We start from the raw sequence: 19950 nt of genomic DNA on the forward strand, positions 1-19950 counted from the left end.
GTGTAAGTCATCATAGCTTGCTTAGTATAGACCCAGCTCCCAACCCAACTTTGAGAATATATTAACTGCTATATTTTTTTTATCGCCCAATAAGTCTCACTCATGCTCACTCATATATATAATATAAAGAAATAAAGAAATAAAGGTTACAAAAGGAAAAGACTAGAATTTGAGAGGCTTGAAACATATTAAAAATGAAATAAATAACCAAATAAATGAATAGTTAACAAAAGGGGAAAATGTTAATTCTAGCATTTGAGAGGTTGAATCAATCAAACAAACAAACAAACAAATACATACATCAAAGGAAAGATATTAAGACTAGAATGTATGTATGGGTCATATTTGTGTATATCTATAGTAGTTATAACATAATGTGCTGTTGTGAGAGAACTATGAAAGAATAATGTAAAATGGTTTATATATTGTTGATGTTGTCCAATAAAACATTTGTATTTACCCCTAGTGCTGAATAACAGTAGTTATTGCTATAATAGGGTAATTCATAGGAAATATTGGCCCTGTTTGAAATGCAGATCATTAGGAACAGGAAGGTTTCCCCCAAGCTTTTAAGATCCATTCTCTTAGAATCGTATGAAACCACATAATAATCTGGAGACGTGTGTTTGTGTCTTCCAGACACATGCACCCACTCACAGCTCTCATATTATGTTTTTCACATGTGCGGCCCACTCTTTCCAATTATCTGACCATGTGAGCATGAGTTATAGCTGTGCGCTTTCTTTTGCGAGGTGTTACGACATCTGCGCGGGAACAAGGAAAGAGGAAAAGAGAGAAAGCATCGCTCTTTTGAATATATAAAGATCAAGAGAAGATCAAAGGAGAGGACGCAGTAAGTCAGCTTACGGACGCTACGGTTAATAGATGAAAGCATGACTGGCTCTCATACATGCTGTCTGTTTTCATTCATCCGGCCCGTCCTCTCATCTCCTCACAAGCTCAAGCACTCTGCTCAGGCTTTGGCTCACTGCTGAGACTCGCACCCTAAAAATCAGCCATCCAACTGAAAATCTTCCAACAGTATAATCCTGAAATCAAAAAAATATTTTCTGAAGATCTGTGAGTTGCATTGCATGTGCAAAGGTGGCTTTCACTATGCCAGCGTGTTAATGTGTTCTGAGTATTTCACAGTATGATGCCATGCAGTTGCTAGGGTGTTCTGGGTGGCTGCCAGGGTGTTGCTAAAACACCAACTTTCCTGCATTGAGTTTCAGTATATAAAAAAGACAGCGGTGGACTGTACAATGCATTTCTACTTCGCTTCTGTATTTAAGTATATTCTTAAAGTATTTGTATTTTATCTGAGCATCTAGTTTCTTGAGCTGGAGTGTGCATGAAACTGATGGCGTGGAAAATAAGTTACTAATTACAGATTTGTAGAATTTATTACTGTAATTAAAAATCCTGTTTAGGTCGCGTACTGTGAGCCCACTGAATTCAAACATCTCAATGGGGAAGATTTTAGGTAAAAACCAAACAAAACATTAAAATGACGCAAATGAATGCATCTTCCCTGCTGAAGCAGTTTCAAATGAGTTTCAAACTATGTTTCTTAAAATTATATTCATTTTGCCCTATATGATGTGATTTTACAGTGTATTGTTTATCGGCAAACATCTTTTTTCTTCTCATTTTTAAATACTCTATACAGGGCCCTATGATTTCCATGATGCAGAAAATGTAGTCGGAATCAGGCATAAAACAAGTGCAACAGAATTTGCTAAACTTTGGATGAAAAGATTAAAAGTAGGTCAGTACACTTAAAAATGCAATATGGACTAATGTCTAAGAATATTAATCCTGCTTGTTCTGCGTGTATCTGTGTGAATGAATGGCACAGACGTGTGTTTTTTTTTTACTACACACATACTAAAGCACGTGATGCTCGGGGTGTTTTCAGCCTCTGCTGCCTCAGTATAAGAGTACATAATCTAGAGCTGTTCTGAGTCACTTCATGGGCATTTTACCATTTCTTTTGAGAAAATCAATCGTCATATCATATACAAACAGAAACTTAAAGGTTTTCACACAAAAAAATGTGTGAGACTCTGGGTTTGGTGTGTATTTTGTACCCCATGTGTTTCCATGCCCTTATTTGGTTTTCCTGTTCTGTTATGTTTAATTGGTTCCAGCTTTGTTTAATTAATTATCCTATATTGCCCTTGTATTTAAACCCTGACTCTATGCCAGCTGTCAAACGTCATTCTGTGTTCCTGATGTGTCGAGTCCTGTGATCCCCAGCCTTTGGTAATGAAACCCTTTTGATTTATCTACTTCTTGTCTCCTCGCTCCTGTGTGCTTCGTGACGCTCTGACAGAAATATATTACTTAATGTAAAGATAGTACTACTAGTACTAATAATAACCTTTTTTAAATATAAAATCAGTCAATTAGAGATACTTTTGATTAATAAAATTGAATGAAACCATTAAAATTGAATCCCGTAAATGAATGGAAAACACAGAAATTGGTTAAAAAAATGAATTGAAAAATGAAGAAAAATGAAGAGAAATTTTAATCGGATTTCATAGAGCCTTAGCGTAATTTTCGTTACACTTTTAATAAATTTGTACGTTTCATGATTTAAATGTAATTTAACCATTAAAATAGAGTCTAGGAAAAAAGGCAAATGAATGGAATCCAGAAAAATTTAAATGGGACAAACGGAATTTAGGAAAAAATAAAATGTATAAGGGAAATCGATATTTTAATATATTTAATGTATTGAAAGAGTATGACAACACAGCCCGAACTCTTGGCAATTATATATCATATTTTACGAGGTGGCTAATTTGTACAAATTCGCACAATCTCACTTGTACAAATTCATAATTATTTTTAATAAATTGTATGGATTTTACAAGTAACACGATTCGGATAAATTTGTTCGAATTACCTATATCTAATCCTGCCCCTAAACCTACCCCTCACTGGGGTCTAGGGTCTAGACAAATCAAATGAATTCATACAAATTAGCCAAGTAAGAATTAGTTGGAACTTGTTGGACAAGCCCCTTTCCCCCAGATATTTTGAGCAGTAGAGCTGATGAGTTGAACCAGGTGTGTTTGAATAGGGAGACATCTGAAATGTGCAGTGTTGGGGGTTCTCCAATTGGGAACCACTGGGTCAAAATGAGAGATACTTAGCATGAAGTTTGGTTTGGCGGTATGGTTCAGTTCTGGGCCAAAACTCCCTGCCCATCCACGCAGCCTGTCATGAATGAGCAGGGAGAGCAGCCATAATAACTCCCCAGGGTAAACAGAACAGAACAAGGCAGACATCATTAATGTACTTAAAGATATTTAGGTGTAACACTTTTTTCAAGATAAAGGTGTCTGTTAAACAAGGAATATCAGAAAGCCAAGTCCTGACAGTGGCGAAAGCAGAAGCTGGGGATGGAGGAGGGTAATTTGTTCCTGAGCAAGCTGAAAAGCTGCTAAATAATACTGACTAGAGCTTATAAAGGAATAGGTGTCGTATTCCTATAGGTAGATGAGATCCGCTGAGAATTAGCTGATACAAGCTTGACTCACATGACCTGCCAGAAACTAGCGCTACTTAATACTTTTACTGGAGTAATATTTATTAGGTTATCTGTACTTGTACTCAAGTACTTGATTTGTGAACTTTGTCCAAAACTGAAAAAGTACTACGGTAAAACCATGTGCAATAGCACAGCACTCTCTGCCACAGTAATGCCAGCCAGACAGTCTTGTTTTGTTGTAATCTACTTTATGGTGCAGCTAGTCAAGTTCATTTAGTGTGAAACTGTGCAGCCCAATGAGGAACAGCATCTTTGAGGCAGCATGATAGCTTGTACATTACCAGTGATTCAATTGTGAGCATGTTGAGAGCCGCAAACAGTATATATATTTTTTTAAATTACTGCAATCTGTTGAAAGCAACTCATAATATAGTGTAGATTGTGCTCATGGTGGCAGCTGAATACGAGCACCTACATCTGTCAGCAGTTTACTGGGAAACCGCTCACACTGATGAAGCAAAAACATAAACGAGAACAATTTAATAACTGAAAAATATGGGCCTCGTGAAATACTGAGGCAGGCTGGATGAAGTTAAACACATCTGTGAAATCTGGCACTGTAAAAGCAGTGAGACGCGTTTGGCAGATGAGGCGCACATATGGGCTGAACTGAGCCAGACACATCCGTGTGGATCAGGCTTGGGTTTGGGTTGAACAGTGTAACGGAGTGGTTTAGTGGGACAGATGTGGAGACGGGAATATCTGCAGCGGCCAAAGAGAGGGTGGCGGTTATTTTCAATTTATTTAGTGGCTCTATTAAACACTTATCTCCTTCTTTCCTGAGTATTTGATGTGTGTGAAACACAGAGTGGGATGTGTTAGGGTTCTGTCACACATCATTAATCAGTGTGAGTGTGTTTTCCTAGTGAACATGGATGTGACAAGCATTGACTGCAGGACACGCCTCAGATATGACACATTTTCACACACACAACTTTCACCGCAAGCTGTGCTAATACTTAATAGCAGGGGTGATGAATCACAATATATTCAATATTACACATAACTGAGTTTTAAAGGAATGTTTTTTATTTACTTTATTTTTGGCGAACAAATAGCATCGAAGTGCTCTCACTTTCTGGAAGATACAGGAGTATATTAAAGAGATTGTTCACCTACAAAACATTATTTTCTTATGGAGCCCTGCACATTACATTCAAGAAAACATACATAAATCTTGCACACAATTTACTAATTCATTCCCTCGATGTACTAAAGTGCACATGATTACTATTTGGTTCCCTCGATTTTCTTAATCATGCACACAATTTACTAATTCGTTCCCTCGATGTACTAAAACGTGCACACGATTACTATTTCGTTCCCTCAATTTTCTAAATCTTGTGTACAATTTACTAATTCATTCCCTCGATGTACTAAAATGTGCACACGATTATTATTTTGTTCCCTCGGTTGTCTTAATCGTGCACACAATTTACTAATTCGTTCTCTCGATTTATAAATCATGGATTCAGCAGAAAAACTAAACCAAAATCAATATTCTTATGACTTTAAAATAAAAAGTCCTAGTATATTTCATACATAACTGGTCTTGTATATATGTGTGGGTGTATTTTTCTGATTTCAGCTAAATAGACTTCAGGAAGTCTTTTCTTCTTTTTAAAGGGAATGTGTTGCTACGAATCAAACACACAACAAGCCCATAGCGGTGATGTAAAAGTAAGATGTCCACTTTCTCTGTGCACACACACATACTGTCTGACAACTTCTCAATCGATTATGTTTTTTGCTCTTTCTCTCCGTGATCGGACATGACAGGTGCCCTTTGCCTCCCACACTGGAGAAACAGATGCCGGAGAGAATCAAAGCACCCTCCTCTCTGAGATCCTGCTCTCCACTGACTCACACTTCCTCCACACTTCTCTCACTCCATACACTCTTAGGTCTCAGAGGACAGTATTAGTTTAGTGTACATATACATATCTAAGCTCCTAAGTTGAACAGATGCTGAATCAAGGTTTCTCTAGTTTTATAATTTTGACTATTGCAAGATTGGTCAGCTAGAGCTTATTCTAGACAAGAATCAATCATTTTAGAAGAGAACCGTTCATCTGATCTAACCAACCATAGTTATTGTTTTAAGTGACCAATAGTGGCACTTTTATCTGAAATGGATGCTCCAGATAACAGACAAGAATTCAAGTAAGAGCAAGTTCAAATAATTGCACAACAGTTTCCATGGTGGCACAGGGATCAAAGACATGACCCTCATTTATTTTATTGTTATTATTATTGTTTTGTACCTACATCAGAAACACATCTTGATTTTTATTTATTTAAAATGAAATTTTTAGAGCATCAGTTCAAAAATGTCAGGGTGATACAATTGTCCTAATATCATAATAGGAAAAATTAAATAATAGAATACAGTTGTATAAAATAATAATAATAAATAATTTGGATTTTATTAAGCATTTATATTTGAAGAAAACAATTGCCTGTCAAGTTCAATAAGCCAATAAACATGCAGGAGAAAAAAACATAAACCAATAAATGTTATCATATAGAGGAACCTTGTAGACCCATTTGACTGTGTGCAAGGACAAAAGGTCTCAAAATATCATTTTGGCAATCATATAGGTAAGATTAGTTTAAGTTACAAAAAAAAAAAAGAAGACATACATTTTTATTTTACAGTTACACAACATGAATTAAATTTTTTTGATTTTTTTAAATGGTTTATTTATTTTTGAAATGGTTTGAAGCATGCAAAGAGTAGTTCCTAAGAACTTAGCACATGCATTCTATGCAAAATTATTCAAATATTTCTCCTTTTCTTTAACTTAGACACTTCTGACCTACAGAAACGGAAAAACATAGTGAAAAATATATGTTGACTTTGTGGTCAACATGTTCAGCTACTAAAAAGCAATTCATACAGACTATTTTATGAACATAATTCAGCATAAAAAGTATGTGGACTTTCAAATACTTGCAACCATGAACTTCACAACTTTGGCAAATCCAGCTGCATTTTTATGTGATCGCCCTTCTTCCCTCTGTTATATTTTGTAAAGATTTAGACTCTATATGAGCAGACTAAGGCTGGTCTGTACCTCCTCCAACACAGAGGTCTGAGGCTCAGTGAGAATGATAAGACTGGTTCTCTGTATCTCTCTGTGTTCTGAGGCGTGTGGCAGCACTGGGATCAGGGATTTTGTTACATCACCAAAGGAGCAGTCAATCACTTGAGAGATGTGTGATTAAAAGGACAACCGCCCACAACGCTGGTTTAGTTTGTGGATGTGCGTGTTTGCGTGCCGGGTGAGAATGAGGGAAACGTACATGTGTGGGTGGAGATGTGGGAACCAGACGGGATGCATTTGATGGAGGACACAAAGATGGGTATGTTAAATGTTTGCTTGGAAACTGTTAGCTCAAAACTATAAAATAGCACAGCAAACACAACTGGCAGTTTAGTACAAATGCTTTTAAGAAAATCTTATCCATCAGAGCTTTTCTAGTGCGTAAGTGTCCTGACAAAGGAAGTGGAAATCCCCATTCACAAATGATCAATTTTTCCACTATCCATAAACAGATTAGAAGCTCTCCGTGACAGACCACAGATAAAAGTCTCTAATATTCAACACGTAGCCAATTCCATCCCAGTTAAATTCGGAGCAGGAAGGATTATTTGCAACTGTAGAGCAAAGACTTCAGGATTCACTTATAGGCCAAAAGAACAATGTGTTTAAAAAGTCATGGAGTCAAACCTCTATCTGGATCTGGACACTGTATAAGATATATTTTAAGATCAGCAAACTGCAACATATATCCTTAATGGGACACCTACAATTTCAATGATCATGCACTCTTATGCCACTCAAAATAATTTGACTTTCTTTCTTCCATCTAGCATTTTTTTTATTTTTTATTTCTCAGACATTACTCTGACCACTCTTGACAAAATAATGCAAGTGATTGAGGACTGAATCTGTCAAGTTTCAAACAATACTCTTTTAAACATTTCTTTCCCCCCAAATTAAATAAAACAAACATTACTGAAGGATGGTTTACAAGAAGGGAAAAAAAAGATTCAGATATTCAGTCTTTATTTTTTCTCTCTCTCTATATTTATTTACTAGCAATTACTCTGTGAAAAAAACGCTTCCTAGTAGTACTTAACATATGATAATACCTAACCCTAACCCTAACCCTAACAAACCTTAATCAACTATTACCTTTAAATAAGCAAGGATTATTCAATTCAGTTTGATAGAATTTTACTATTAATTAAATTGTGTAAATCTTAAAAAATGGCTTAATTTTTTTGAGAGTAAATAATAATACAACTGACAGCACTATTTATTTATTTGTAACTGCTACAGATATCTTCATGAATTCTTATGGCCATGACAATTGTGTGAAAATCTGATATTGTGACAGCCCTGCTCTGAAATACACTGAGAATTTAATATATTCTGGGTTATGAAACTAACAGTAAATGCCATTCGTTTTATGAAAATGTCACTGAAATCAACCCTGTAAAAACAGGGCCCAGTGTACTGTATTGATTATTTAAGTGCGTTTAACCCATACGCATTAAAATGTGTTGTGTTTTAGGAAAAGGAATATGCCTCTAAACTAAATTACCAGTACCTTTTCTGTTTTTCTACAGATATTTTTTTGCAGTGTGGAAGGAAGAAAGGCATATGGGCTTTATACAGCACAAGTAACCATCATTACAGCATGAAACATCCCTTTAACTGTTTTTCAAAGCAACACTATCACGCACATACCCCATACGCACACTGCGTGTGAATATGGATCTGACAGCGCTGTTTATATCACGTAACAGCTTTCCCTCTCTGTCATGGGATCCTGTGAAGAGATTTCATTACTGACCGACCACTGAAGCAGTGTCTCTCTTATCGTCAGCTGTCAAACTCAATCACGTCCCCCATCATCTCCCTCCACGTGTGTGAGTGTGTGTGTGTTTTAATGATCTGTCACAGTCCTGTGCTCTCCACTACAAGGAGCTGTGCAGAAACTAATTACAACACACTCTATGTTCTCCTCAATCACAAAAGTGTGAAATATTAATCCAGCGGCGGCACAAAGAGCCTTTCATCTTATTATTGCTGTATATTTCATTATTTCATTTCTCTTGCTCATGAAACACTTTTGAAGGTTCAGGGAGGTATGGCTCTGAAAGAGAACGCAAACTCACACACACACACAGGACTTTATATGATCTAACAGTATTACCATAAAATAACAGACAATAAAATACCACTTCAGAATTGTAAAATGCAATCAATGGAGGATCAGTCATTTTCTGCCATAATAATAAAAAAAAGACTGTAAAAAATTGGAGGAAAGAATCCACGGCCCTGCAGTGAATGAAAATTGTTTTAATAATGTATTCACTTTTTTTTTCATTTGATTTTTAGTGCCATATTAGAGAAAGGTTTTTATTAATTTATTTGTAAATCCATTTCTCACTTGTTCTCCTTTTTCTCTCCAAGCCCAACATCTATAAAAAACCCAGCTGAAAATCAGCTTTGCATAACAGGAATAAATTACATTTTAAAATATATTCAAATAGAAAGCAGTTATTTTAAATAGTAAAAATATTTCACAATATTATGGTTTATGCTCTTCTTTATTTATTTATTTTTTTACAAAAATAAATGCAAGCTTAGTGAACAAAAGAGAATTCTTAAAAAAAAAAAACATTAAAAATCTTACTGTTCAAAAACTTTTGATTGGTAGTGTACATACTTATATGTAGCCATGTGCTTTGATTTATGGCACACATACTGTGCAATTACAATATTACACATACAATATGACACACATAATCCAAATCACATATAATTAAGTATGGCTAGCATGTGAATTGTGCTTTCAGTTGCTTACTATTTTTTCTTGCTGCAAAAAACAGCTGTAGTTGCACTAAAACAGTAAACCAGGGATTGTTTAGCGTTTAATCTTCTGAGTCTGAGATGTATTGTGCTGCTGTGTCTTGCTTCACCATGGTAACAAACAAAATCAAATCAAAAGACAGATTAAACAATCACAAAAAGATTAAACCACGATTGGAAACAGTGCTAGGGCTTCTTGAAATGCCAAACATAAGCTTGCTATCAATAAATTCAAGCTAAGAGCCTTGCAGTGGAACACAGTGCATATTGTACGTATATTTTGAGTGAAGATCTGTTTTTATGTATTATAGTAAATGGTGTACACTGCAGCTAAATCCATGCAGGATGAATTTGTGTCACAATTGGTTAACGGCTAAGCGTGTTGATAAACGCTGCCTTTCTATAGTCCTTGGGCTATTGATGAAGTCATTAGTTATATGGTGGGCAGTGAATCTGTGAGTTAAGGCTGTGGGGTTAACGCTTCTGCCACTACCCACCTATTTATCATCTTTAATCTGTGCCTTATGGAGTTCTCTCTCTCTGTTTCTCTCTCTCTCTCTGTGTGTGTGTGTGTGTGTGTGTGTGTGCGTGCGTGCGTGCAAGCGTGTGGTTGGTTAAGTCTGGTAGTGTTGGTGAGATTGGCTGGTCTCCAGAGAATCAGTGAAATGCCAGCGAAATGACAGACAGGATTATGATGTATAGAGAGAAAATGTCAGCAAGGACATGCCATGCGTACAGATGGAACTGTATTTAAGAAAGAAAGAAAGAAAGAAAGAAACTAACAAAAGAAATGAGAAAAAAAGGTAAGAAAATTGATAAAAACTAATTTTTCAAAAAGAACAAAACAAACATAAATAATGAAAATGAACAAAATGAATAAAACAAATGAAAGTGAAAACAAATGCAAACGGAAACAAAAACAAACAAACAAACTAATGAAACAACAAAAATGTAAGGGAACAAACAAGAGTAAATCAAAGAAGGCAACTGCAAACTAAAAACAATGAACAAAAAAAAAGAATGACACAAAGAAGGAAAGATCAAACAAATAAGCAAACAATACATGAGAGACAGACAAAATAACTATTAACAAATGCAAACAAAAACAAGTGATTGAAAAGAAAGTAAACGCAAAAGAAAAAGAATGACAGAATTAATACATGCAAAACAAAAACAAAATTAACAAATAAAAAAAATGGTAAAGAAAGAACAGAGACAAGCATGAATAAACAATGAAAAATGAAAATGATGATCACAAAAAAAGATGACAAATGAACAAAAAAGAGCTAACAAAGGGCAAACTATTAAACAAACCAATAAATGGACAAACATTAATGAATATTAATTAAAAAAAAAAAAAAAAAGAACACCTCCACGTCGGAAACCTTACACCTGCTTTACTATCTACAGTATACACTCATATACGAGTCTGAGAATAAAGACTCTTTCTGCATTATGTTCTGCTTAACATAATGCTGTATGAGGATACATATGGGAATATTCCAGAGGCCCTGTTACACAGCCCAGCTCTGATGACACACGCACCTCTGTCACTCTGCCTACACTGCATATTAATCATGTCTTTAACTACAGCCATTATACAAACACACACACACACACACACACACACACACACACACACTATCTCAAACTCAGCAGAACTCCCTGCCCACGCTCTCATCTCTACCACCCATCATCCTGATACCATCCGCCCGACAACACCTGGGAAATGATAAGTGTGTGCGAGAAAGAGTGTTTCTTCTTTGTCAAGTCACTCAAACACTTCTGCAAACTCAGCAAAATCCACCTCAGTCCTTGGATCAGTGAAAAGCAGCTACATTCAAACCAGCAGCAGCATACTCAATGATCTCTCGCCGCTCTCTTACACTGATCCCGGATCAGACAAAGCTCCTGTTTAAACAAGCAGTAATTGGGCCTCCAGGGTGACTGTGCTCAGCTGTAATCCTGTCTGCGCTGTGACTCATGACGGTGAGCGGCTGACCTGAGGTCAGTGAGGCGGCATGTAGCCAATTACTATACAGCACAAACTCAAATTAAAGACATGATCTGGAAACAGTGGTACTGCTAACAGGTGGTCAGCTCAGCGATGACACATTCAGCGCTAACAGCTCACTAATGTGCTTTTACATGCCAAAATGAATGTAAATCAAGCATCAAGTAATTCATTGCAAGCAAACATGTGATAATTATATAATCTATGTGCAAAAATGCTGCTAAAAAGGCTAAAAAAAATGTCTTTTGACTTTGTACACTTCTAAGAAAGCAGTCCAGCATTATTTGTTAGGCATCTACCATTTAGTCTTTTGCTAACAGTAATTACTAGCGCTGTTTACTAGAAATTATTACTTGAAAAATTGACATGGTGTCTTCTTTATTGCTAGATGAACAAAAACAAGAAAATCAATGAATAAAACAAATGTGAATAAATTTGTAAAGAAAGAAGGATGAATGACCAATGAACATCTAATATTGATAAGCTATTAAAAAGAAAGAAAGAAAAAAGAAAGAAAGAAAGAGAAAGATTAACAAATGCAAAAAAGAAAACAAACAAATGATTAAAATGATTGTGGATAAACAACGAAAATAAACAGACTAGAAAGAGAACAAAAGATTAACAATGCAAACAAATGCAAACAAAACAAAAATAAAGAACAAACCAACAAACAAACCGACAAACAAACAAGCAAACACAACCACATTCATAATCAAATGTTTTGGAGAAATGCAGACATACTAAAGACGTTCGATGTGTGTTTTGATAGCAAAAGTCCATAGCCAGCTACAGAGGCAAACCACCACCACTATTTCTAATGGTTGCGTTGTTTGTCTGTAGAGGAATTTTACCCGTAACAACCTCTTTACTTATTCTCCTTCAGCAAAACAAGTGGTTTACATTTTTAGGCTGTTTTTACTCCTTCATTTATATCAGCACAGCATGCATTTAGAGACTCTGTCAGTGCACACAAATTCCTGAGGGTGCACGTAGGTAAACACACACAAGTGCTAACATATTGAGCCTATCACATATACTTTCCCCTGCTTTAACCCTGTCCCCCAGCTCCCCCTTTTGCTTGAAAACTGCACACCGGGGGGTTAACTTCTTTTGGCCCCAGATCTCCATCTAAAAACTGCTGCTAAAGCCAGTGCTAAGCTAAAGAGCCCTGGCACTAGCCTACTGATATAAGATCTGCTTTCTGGGTGTGCTACTGGAGCACTAATGACCAGACTGATTAATAATGCATAGCGTAACCTCGTCCACATCAGCCTAATTGCCATGATTTGTCGTTCCCAGCAGAGAAGGGCTTTAAAGTGAAATCCATACCCAAAGCGAGGGACACGGCACACACGACAGAACACGGAAACACAAACACTTATCCGACACACCAAATGTGCCATGTGCAATTTCATAATAAATTATTTCCAAGCCTATTTATCATGTGAAGGTCAATGGCATTCGGTATGCACACGCATGGATATGATGTGTATATGTAAAGAATTACACATAGATGAGACCCCCGGTTTTTAAAATATGAAAATAATGTTACTATTTACTCACCCTCATTCCCTGTTTTCTTATATGGAAACAGAAAGAGACATTTTGAAGAATGTGGCATTCACTTTTTTCCATGAAATTACAAAAAAACAGGTATTGGAGCAATCACGTAAAAAAAATCTTTACATTTTTAATTAACTTAAAAAAAACAACAACAACATATATATATATATATATATATATATATATATATATATATATATATATATATATATATATATATATATATATATATATATATATATATAAAGAATGATCACATTTTTTTCATATGCATATGCTTACAAATGACATCTCTAATTTCTGCATCTTCCTTGCCTGTGTTTTTGATCAGGACATTCTATACTCATTTGGGAGATGTGTAATAGCGCCCCCTCGTGCATAACAGTGACAACACGGAAACACAGAAAATTCCATGTTTGGCAGGGAAAGAGTTAATTGGTTGACCAGTCTTAATTAATCATTTACAAACAAACTGTCAGATTCAACTCAATGATTCAATATTTTGAATCATTTGATCATTTGAATCAATTAGTGATTAATGGCTTAGATTTCCATCTGTTCCTCACAGAAGCAGACTTGGAATCCACTTAAGTTATCTGAAATATATATATTTATGATGCTTTTGTGTCCTTTCTGAAAATTCAACGTCTCCGTTCCCATTCATTGTTATTGTATGGAGCTACCAGAACATTTTTCAAAAATTCTTCTTTCGTCTTCCACAAAGCCATCCAGATTTCTTTGATTAAACGCTGACAGAATGATCACTAACTAATCCTTTAAGGAGAATGAGAAAGTGTATAGACAGCAAAACGAAATAAGGGATGGAGAGAGCAAGAGGACGGAGTGGAGACAAACACTGAGTCTCCCAGGCGCCACAGAAACAAGATCCACTCCCTACGGAGAGAGAGAAATAGAAAGAGAGAGACAGTGGTAAGAAGCTTATCCTTCCAGATCCAGATTCATCTAGATACCAACTTTCCTTACTCTGTCTATTTTTCTCATCAGATGAGAGAAGCAGATGTAAGTATGTGTCAGATACAATGCACTGTTCAAGGACAGAATTCACCCTCAGATGATGTTTTAGGAAAACTAAAAAGACAACAACATAAGGGAAAAAAGTGAGTGAAACAGCGCTTTCCATTTTTGGGGTTTGAGACGTTACCTTACTGTGATTCTGAGCCAAATAATACAATGTGAAAATGAGGACGGGGTGGGAGTGGATTTGGATTCGGACCAAGCAATTAAACCATGTGTTTAGACAGCTTTGGTGACATACTTCTTTAAATAATCTCCAAAATATTCAAATGATCATGAATATTAGTCTAACAATTATGATTAAAATATAAACTAACTTTTAACCTCTTAAGCACAAATGCTATTTTGGGGATTTCCGCCTGGATTTTTCCTACCCAAATTCAAAAGCTTCCCATTCCTACATGCAGAGGTGTAAATGCAGAAGTTTGGTATCATTTTAAAGGAAACCCTTTGAAATTACATAAAACACTGTTGAAATGGATAAAAATGATTTTATATGTTGTCTGTGTTATAATAAATAAGAAAAAAAAAGGCGCTTTTTGATTTTTTTTATTATAAGCTGAAGTTTGAAATTGCATAGCTCAGGCAATGAAGGGCCTAGCAGCTTCAGACCTATTTCATGTGTTTCCAGCACATGTCAGCTAATAGAGGATAAAAGAAATTTGTTTCTATCATATTCTATGCAAAAGTTATTCTATTCCAACTGAAGGAAGGAATAATACCCTTTTTGTATACAATTTCTGCCTGCCCAAATTTGAAGTATCCCCATAACTACATATAGTGGAATAAATGGAATATCTCTATATTATTTTAAAGAAAACCCTTTGAAATTACATAAAAAGCTGCTGTTTGTGACAAATATTATTATTCATGTTGTTTTTCATATGATGAACCACCTCAATACAAGGAGGTTTTTTTTTTTTTTTTTCTAAACACTGTCTTTGAACGTGGATAACTCAGGCCCTGTGTGCTCTATCACACTGCAGGTAGTTCTGGTTGTTACCAGCAGATGGCAGTAGACGCTAGAAAAAAGAATTTTGTCTTTATCATGTTTTATGCAATAATTATTCTTATTCAACTGAAGGGTGGTAAAATACACTTTTTTTCTAATTCAAGACACCTAGTCCCCACCTGTCAAAAGTGCAATAACAACGTATTACAAAGCCTCTTGCCACAGAAATCATACTTTTACTTGTTGATAACAATAGCAACATGACTTTCAAGGGCTTTTATTCATATATTCAAGTTTTCTTCTCAGAAGGAATCATAATCGGTATATAAAAAAGAGCAATGACACACAGTAGTACTTTTTGACTTTTATTTTTCAATAATCAAACATTTTTCAAACAAATATATAAAGAATTAGTAAAAAAAAGCAATATTCAACAGCAAAAGAGCAATTTTCAAATATAAATATTGTATAAAAAGTGTTTTAGAAAATAAGTAAAAAACAGTGCAAAAATGTAACTAAAATTATAAAAACAAATCCTGACCTTGACAAATAAATTGTGCAAATTTGTAATAAAATAAATAATACTAATAATACTACTAAAAAAAGTGCAAACATTTACCAAAAACTGTAAAAAACAAAACAAATACTGACCTTACAGTCAAATAAATTTTTCCAATTTGTAAAAAATGAATACTAATAATGCTACTAATAAAAACTGTGCAAACATTTGCCTCAAAATCTAAAAACAAAACAAGTCTAATAAAATGTGCAAAATTATAAAATAAAACTAATACTACAAAAAATAAAACTGTGCAAACATATTTGTTCAAACGTAAAAATAAAAAAAAAAGTTCTCTTGAAGAACTTTTTGGTTTATATAAAAATAAACCACAAAAATAGAAAAAAAAAACTACGTTGAGTGTCCCTCGGTGTGCCAGCGTTTGAAGCAGTTGCGTGACGATACCAAGCACAGTGCAACGTTGCATTTAGCACAGTATACGGGAGTCTTTACTTTCTTTTCCTCCTTTTTGCATAATGCACAGACTCTCCGGGCAGCTGTGGCATCACCGCCAAAATACTCCGGCAGGCACTTTTGGGCTGGTGCATGTGATGTGGATGCAGCTGCATGTGATGTGGATGCAGCTGCATGTGATGTGGATGCAGCTGCATGTGATGAGGTCGTTTGTGCTGTGGTTCCACTGATTAGTTCTGAAATAAGCTGCTCTCTGAATACTTTTTGGCTCAGAGGGGTCTTATTTTGATGCTTTGACAGCTGGCTGTGTAGAATATAGCTGTTCACAACAGCAATGTCAATAAAATGAAAGAAGAATGTTTTGTACCACTTCCTTGTTTTATGTAGTACATTGTAGTAACCTATGAGAGCGTCGGAGAGGTCAACACCGCCCATGTACCTGTTGTACTCCAAAACGGCTACCGGAACAGGAACCTGGTCCCTTCTCCAACCACCCTCTGCAGTCCTTATCCGTCGATTTACAGTGTCACCATTGAAGGATTTGTGGATTGTGGAGCACATGGTGACCTCCCTGGTGTCCATCCACTTCACAAAAAGGAGCTTCCCGTTTCGAATCCACCGGATTTCCCCTCTTTTGGCCTTCTTGCTGATGTCATTTTCCTTGGTTCTAGGGAAGCCCTGTCTGTTCGGACGTATGGTGCCGCATGCCTGTGTGTTTCTCATCAGCAAATCAGAAAAGAGGGTTGGGCTTGTATAAAAGTTGTCCATGAAAATGTGATAGCCTTGACCAAGAGTGTTGAAATCCAGAAGCTGCATCACGGAATCATAACTCAAGCCTTTCCCACTTTCTGATGAGGATTTTCCTTCATAAACAAAGAAGTTCCAAGTGTATGCACAATTGGAGTCTGCAAGGACAAACAATTTGTAGCCCCATTTGGTGGGCTTGTCCTTCATGTATTGCTTCAGGCCAATCCTTGCTTTCGAAGAAACCATGCGCTCATCCACTGATAGCTGCTTATTGGGGTGAAAATATGCCTTACAAGCCGAAACAATGTCTGTGTAGAGGGGTTTTATTTTATATAATCTGTCATAGGCCGGGGTTCCCTTCTTGTGTGCATTTTCTTCATCATCTTTTATGTTAGAAAGATGAAGGTTCCAAGAAATCGCCTGGAAATGCGACCTTGACATCGCAAACTGTGGGAAAGGAAAACTATAAATGTCCTTCTTTGCCCAATAGTCAGCAATGTTCTTAGCGTTCACCAATCCCATATAGATTACAATGCCAAGGTAGGTAAAAAAGTCTTTCACAGTAAGGACTTTCCAAAGGAATTTCTTTCCAGCCTCTGCCCTCTTTGCAGCAAACTCATTTGTATTGTTTATGATTGTCGCCACAACAGAGGAAGTGAAAAACAGCTGAAAAAGGTCAAGTGGGGAGTATGTTGCCGTTGTGATCAGCTGAGGGCCTGGAGTACGCTTAGGCATAAAGTTTATTACAGCTGGGTCCTCGTCTGCCTCTGTTACATCATGCCACCTTTCATCAGAAACAGCAGCCGGCTGAGCACTTCTCCCCTGTGCTGAAGATCCAGCTCTAGCTCTACCTCTACCTCTGCGCAGCCCAGAAGAAGTTGGGGTTGTGGTTGGAGTGGTGGTTGGAGTTGTGGTGGGGGAGGTGCTGGGCCCAGGTGTGCTTGGGGCAGCTGAATGGGTTGTGTGTCTTGGCCTTTTTGAAGGTACCCACTCCTCATCCGATGAACTCGGTCTGTAATACCAAATAAACAGAGTTTATGCGAATGTTTTCATTTGCAAATGCTAAACTAGTAGACACCTGAACCGTTGTTTCGTATTGTTTTCCAGTTGTGGCAAATACAAACAACTATAATAGCCAGCGGGCAACGCGCATTGAAGAACAAAGAGCAATCGACTAGCACGCGCGGTCATGCTAACAAATTACATTACAGATCATAATAATAAATGACATTACAGGTCATAATGATAAATTACAATACAAATGCTAAACTCATAGACAACTGAACAGCAGTTTCCCATTATTTTCCAGTTGCGGAGAACACAAACAACCAAGTTATAATAGCCACTTGGAAACGCGCAATGGAGAACAAAGAGAATAGCACGCGCGGTCGTGATAATAAATTACATTGCAGATCATGGTAATAAATTACGATACAAATGCTAAACTCATAGACAACTGAACAGCAGTTTCCCATTGTTTTCCAGTTGCGGAGAACACAAACAACCAAGTTATAATAGCCACTTGGAAACGCGCAATGGAGAACAAAGAGAATAGCACGCGCGGTCGTGATAATAAATTACGATACAAATGCTAAACTCATAGACAACTGAACAGCAGTTTCCCATTGTTTTCCAGTTGCGGAGAACACAGACAACCAAGTTATAATAGCCACTTGGAAACGCGCAATGGAGAACAAAGCGAATAGCACGCGCGGTCGTGATAATAAATTACATTGCAGATCATGGTAATAAATTACGATACAAATGCTAAACTCATAGACAACTGAACAGCAGTTTCCCATTGTTTTCCAGTTGCGGAGAACACAAACAACCAAGTTATAATAGCCACTGGGTAACGCGCAATGGACAACAAAGCGCATTCGACTAGCACGCGCGGTCATGACAATAAATTACATTACAGATCATGCTAACAAATCATGATACATCTGAAAAACATTTGGATTGAGTATAAACATTTACTTACATATCTAGATCAGGATCCTCTCCATCAATGAAGGCTGCTTCGCGCACCGAGTCGAAGCTCGCGTCGCTCTCCGAATCGGTGTCAGTGAGGCGATCTAACTCCTCCAAAACTGCTTCTGGTCCGACAAAAACCTTCTTTTGGGGCTCTTTTCCCTTTTTTGAAGCCATATTCTAAGTTACAAACAAGTCCGTACGCGCTGCTGTGTGGTGCGTCTCTGCTGTGATTTGTCCTCGCTGTACTGTCTTTGTTTTACACACGTCACTAATCGTTCACACTGTAATATCTCAGCCGCTGATTGGCCGATCTCAGCTTGCGACATATCAGCGGAAAGCTGAGAGTGTCCTCTTTCCGCTGATATGCATGTCATCTGCATCAACAAATGTTTTACTATTTTCCTGAATTTTTGAATACCATGACTGTACTTTGTTGTGTTTTGCACATACAAGAAATAGAAAGGTATTATTCAGGCACACAACCAAAGAAAACGTTGTAAATGGGCTCATTTTGTAGAGGAGAACCTAAGGTAAAAGATGATATAGCGTTTGTGGCTATCTACGCTATCTGCTGCAGCTCACGCAGAAAATATTCTGACGTTTCACTTGTATGATTACAAAAGACCATTCCATAACTCCTTATTCATTCGACGATTGTTGGATATTTTACGAAAATAGAATAAAAATAACGATGGAACCTTATTCCTGGGAATGAGAGCTTTCATTTGATATATGATTTGCACAAGTGTGTCATATTTCAGCGCTATGAAAAATATGAATATTCAATAATCTACAAATCCGGAGGGGGGGTGTAGTCTAAATTAAGTGTTAATAACTTTCTTATAATAAGATATATGTCAAAGTGATGCATATCTGCAGAAAATAGACATTCTAAGCTTTCAAACAATGCCACATATGGGGCTCTGGGTACAGTGCATCCCTTTAAAAATTAAAGGGATTTTCCATGACGTCACTTCTCGACCCGGTACCGGGTCTGCAGAGTTTAAGGGGTAAGATGATTACGCTTGTGAAAAATAAATTGGCTTAATAGTGTTAAATGTGCTTATTTTGATGTATTCACTAACATACTAAAGCACATTTAAAGTACTGAATTATAATTTTAACTGTAGTGTGCTATTTGATGGCATTTAAAGTTAATACACTTTAAATGTACTCAATTGCAACTTTATTAGTACAAATGCATTATATACTTTCAATAGAAATAACATTAACATA

The 19950-nt window shown here is 36.5% G+C and overlaps 1 protein-coding gene and 1 long non-coding RNA gene across 7 annotated transcripts in view; one reads left to right on the forward strand and one right to left on the reverse strand.

Annotated features, from left to right (window-relative positions):
• sulf2b (sulfatase 2b) overlaps nt 1–19950 on the reverse strand; it is a 140728-nt gene that overhangs the window by 52004 nt on the left and 68774 nt on the right. The gene's annotated exons all lie outside the window — the stretch shown is intronic.
• LOC128011345 (uncharacterized) lies at nt 5169–6201 on the forward strand. Its single transcript, XR_008182530.1, has 2 exons — nt 5169–5245; nt 5345–6201. It is a non-coding gene; the product is annotated as an uncharacterized LOC128011345 (long non-coding RNA).

Source organism: Carassius gibelio, chromosome B23, assembly GCF_023724105.1.
Source record: "Carassius gibelio isolate Cgi1373 ecotype wild population from Czech Republic chromosome B23, carGib1.2-hapl.c, whole genome shotgun sequence".
NCBI classification, from domain to species: domain Eukaryota; kingdom Metazoa; phylum Chordata; class Actinopteri; order Cypriniformes; family Cyprinidae; genus Carassius; species Carassius gibelio.